Source organism: Triticum dicoccoides, chromosome 5A (assembly GCF_002162155.2).
Source record: "Triticum dicoccoides isolate Atlit2015 ecotype Zavitan chromosome 5A, WEW_v2.0, whole genome shotgun sequence".
In the NCBI taxonomy this organism is placed as follows: domain Eukaryota; kingdom Viridiplantae; phylum Streptophyta; class Magnoliopsida; order Poales; family Poaceae; genus Triticum; species Triticum dicoccoides.
The window spans coordinates 585,513,569-585,517,938 of NC_041388.1; the positions used below are offsets into that span (position 1 = coordinate 585,513,569).

The following is a 4,370-nucleotide window of genomic DNA, read 5'->3' on the forward strand; positions in this document are numbered from 1 at the left end:
CGACGACGGAGCAGGGGCGGTGAGGGAGAGGTTGGGGAGATGCTAGAAGAATGGGTAATTGGGGGAAGGAAGGACCCTCGCGCAGGGGCAAGTCAAACTTGGTAGTAGCGCTTTTACCCAACAAGTGCTATAGCTACTTAGTTATAGCGCTTTTTGGAAGAGCCCATTGCTGCTATAGCTATAGCCCTTGTCTTTTTTCCTTTACTTTTTTCTTTTCCTTTTGTTAGTTGCAGCACTGTCCCCTTAAAACGCGCTGCTACTATTATACCAAGCCTGGCAGTGCGTTTTACGATGGAAGCGCTACTGCTATTTGTGTAGCAATAGAGTACTAGTACGTCCTGCGCTACTGTTACTTAGCAGTAGCGCTTTGTTTTAACAAGCACTACCGGTATGTCTCTATGTATAAGCTTTTTTCCTAGTAGTGCATTTTCAGGAGTTTTCTTGGTGAAAAAAGGCCGATAAATGGCCATACGTGTCACAATGTGCATAAGGCATCAGAAGTCATTCAAACCTGGCATAGATGCCTACCATGGGCAAGCCCACCTAGTGGAACAAGTCGGTCATATGAAGGATGTCCAAAAAACGCCATGTTCAACTTTGGGTTACGGGTATGGCAAGAAGGCTCTGTTCAAGAGCATGCTTTTTGCCGACATCCGTCCAATGGCCCAATTTCTTTTCCATGGCCTTGTATGACCAATTAAAAGTACCATGCCAAGCTTCTTGGGTTTTTGACAAGTTTTGCATTTTCTGAAGTTTTTCAGTCAAAAAGGCTAATAAATGGCCGGACATGCCGCAACTTGCATACGTGTCGGAAGTCATTCAAACCTGGCATGGATGCCTACCATGGGCATGCTCAGCTACTTGGAAAAGTTGGGGTCATTTTAAGGATGTCCGAAATTAGACCATGTTCAACACAGGTTGTTCGGGCAGAGGGGAGAATGTTCTGTTTGAGAGCACATTGTTTCTCGACATCCATTAAATGACCCTATTTTTTAATTGCCTTGCATGAAAATTAAAGGTATCATGCAAAGTTGTTTGGGTTTCGACAAGTTTTTGCATTTTCTAGAGTTTTCTCAGTAAAAAAGGCTCATAAATGATCGGACGTGTTGTAACTTGTATATGGTGTTGAAAATCATTCAAACCTAGCATGGATGCCTACCATGGTCAGGCTCACTTGCTTCCAAAACTTGGGATCATTTCAGGGATGTCCAAAAATAGTTCATGTTCAAAGGAGAGTGTCAGGTAAGCGAGAAGGCCCCGTCCGAGAGCACGTTGTTTCTCGACATTCTTGAAATGGTGCCAATTGTTTTCCATGCCCTTGTATGACTAATTCAAGACATCGTGCTAAGTTGTTTGATTTTGTGATAAGTTTTGCATTTTCTGGCATTTTTCGGTGAAGAAGGGCGATAAATGAACGGATGTGTTGCAACGTGCATACGGTGTCGGAGTTATTCAAACCAGGCATGTATGCCTAACATGAACATGCCCACCCGCTTGCAAAAGTTGTGGTCAGTTATGATATTTCAAAAAATACCATGTTCAATGGAGAGTGTTCTATTAGGCTAGACACGCCCGACCTCATTTCTCTATATTCCTTAAAGGGACACACTTTTTTCATGGACTTGTATGACCAATTCAAGACACCATGTCAAGTTGTTTGGGTTTTTGACAAGTTTTGCATTTGCTTTATTTTTCTCGCTTAGAAAAGGACAATAAATGACCGGACGTGTCGCAACCTACATACGGTGTCGAAAGTCGTTTGAACAAAACATGGATAGCTACCATGGGCATGCCCACCTGGCTGCAAAAGTTGGTGTGATTTCAAGGATGTCCAAAAATAAACCATATTCAACAGAGTGTGTTCGGGTAGGACAAAAGGGTTCATTTGAAAGTACATTGTTTTTCGACATCCGTTCAATGGCCCCAATTTTTTGCACCAACTTATGTGACCAATTCAAGGCATCATGCCAAGTTGTTTGGATTTTTGGCAATTTTTTATTTTCTAGAGTTTTCTCGATGAAAAAGGGCCAACTCAGTCTCTCGAAGGTGCTCATAGGGGTGTGGTGTGCGTGCATGCATTCATAGAAACCATTTGAGTTATAAAGGGTAATGATCTAGTAATTTGATGTATGGATGTTATTCAGCTTTGATCCCTTGCCTTCACACCATGAAATCCTTATACATTGCCATTAGTTCTACAAAGAAGGACAAAGCTTCTTCTCAGACTATAACAAAGGGTGAAGCTACAAAAGAGATCCTATGGATCAGTTCTATAGCATGGTGTCATTCCAAAAAATAATAGCGATTAAACTAAATTTAGTGAAGGATTTTAAAAAATCGTAGTGCAAGTTAATACCAGTGCCTATACTGGAGCTTTGTCCCCTACAATTAATAAGTGCGGAGCATATGAAGATTAGTGTTGGTTTATGCGATGATGAAGAACAAATTGACAAACTTAATCGAGCAAAAGATAATCTCGACATCAGATTGTAGTATTAGTTCTATGATCTGGCACATAGAGTGTGTAAACCAGTTAGACCGACGATCCCAACATCTATTAATTATTTAATTTATGATTTGGCTCATCAAGTCGTATTGATAACTTGTTGCGACATGCTCCACATGAAAGGTTTTTAAAGCTAGATATATCAGTGGGACATTCCAAAGAATATTGTGAAGAAACAATTTAGTGTGTGAATGTAGCTTGCAGTAACAATATGCTATCTGTTCATAAACCCATAATTAAGTTGACAATCTGCATTACAGTATAGCCTTGTTTGAAGATGTCATCACTAGGAACATTGTGTGTCAAATCATGTTTGTAGTACAAATATTCATAGGCCATTAAAAGGAACACTGTGATCATGCTTGGTTTGATGTTAAATTTTCACATGCCAATATTTGGCATTGATCCAAATATTGGCTACTAATTGACTGGTTGCATAACCGAGTACTCAACTTCACATATAGTTATTATTATTGTTGCAAGTCTTGCCATTGCAAACCTTTTGAAGGCAAACCAAACACACCACATACGCTTACTTGATGAAGTAGAAATAGTTTGCCAAACATGCATATCTACAAATTACCAATTTCTAAATTTGAATATTCTGGATTGGTAGGGGTCGCACATGCGCATACCCCCTCTACCAAAAATCATGATGTCCATTCTCCCAATTGGGAAGATGGTAGGACAACACACTCACCAAGTGCAATGTGAGCCGTTGATCTAGGCCACAACCCTTCTTGATCAGTCGTAAGCCCCGTCCAGGTAGGTTGGTGTGCTACAGCGGTGACCTATGCGCTATTTATATACACTTGCTCTACCACCCCCGTCTCCTCTCACTGCCGAGGTGGTACTAAACCAAGCCAGATTATCGTTGAGCAGAAAATACTATTCTAGCCTTTTGGTGGCCCCATTTTGCCTGCATTGATGACCCAACCCATGTGTGCGCTTTTTACTTATTTTTCTTCTTTTTGTTAATTTCCTCTTCATTTTTTTCTCATTAATATTTCCTTTTCATTTAATTTCATTCATGTTTCACCCTTTAGTATTTGGTATTATTGTTTTGAACTTTTATTTAATTAATCATTTTGGTGCAACTACATGATTTGTTTATTAATGTAAATAAAAAATATGTAGATATGCCTGAATATTTCTTAAATATTTGAATTTTTAAATAAATAAACATATTGTATATGGGGACATTTTTTAATTGAAATGGATTTTTATACACACAAATATTTTCCTATTTTTCGTGTTTTATTAATTTTTACATTTTTGTTGAAATTTTGCCAAGTAAAAATATATTTTCCTGAAGTAGAAGATGGTCAATGTGCTATAGAATTGCCGACCTGTAGGAGAGATGCAATTCTGAGACTCTTAGTTCATTTAGTTCAACCAAGCGAATCCAAAAGTGATTTTAGTTTTGAAAATTCAGTTCATTTATTTGACATTAGGACAGTCACATGCTATCCTAAATGTTCCAAATTTGCAATAGCCCTCACACAATAGCCATTTGGATTGGTACGTTACATGGTACCCTAAATGTTCGCTCAATAGAAGTTAGTGTACCAAGCAAGAAATAACTGTAAAATGAAAACCACAGAGTACTGTCGATGGGTGATCACCGAGACCTGAGCTACGATGCAACTCCTAGATTAATCATCTATGGGTTAAGACAATCTAATTACTCCACCCATGCGACAAAGGATTTTACCCAGGTCCAGGCCAATGTAGTGGTGTAACACTCTACTCCTGCTTTTATGTGTTCTTCTGTATATTTCTCCCTTTCCTACTAATGTTGGCAACTTATCCTTTTATACTTCAAGGGCCTAGTTGACTTCCCTCCTGTCCCTACGTGACACTA

At 39.1% G+C, this 4,370-nt stretch overlaps 1 non-coding gene across 1 annotated transcript; it reads right to left on the reverse strand.

Moving 5' to 3' along the window:
• Positions 1-3,118: 3,118 nt before the first annotated feature.
• Positions 3,119-3,279, reverse strand: LOC119304443. The gene has a single exon (XR_005148271.1). It is a non-coding gene; the product is annotated as a U1 spliceosomal RNA (small nuclear RNA).
• Between the last annotated feature and the right edge of the window lie 1,091 nt (positions 3,280-4,370).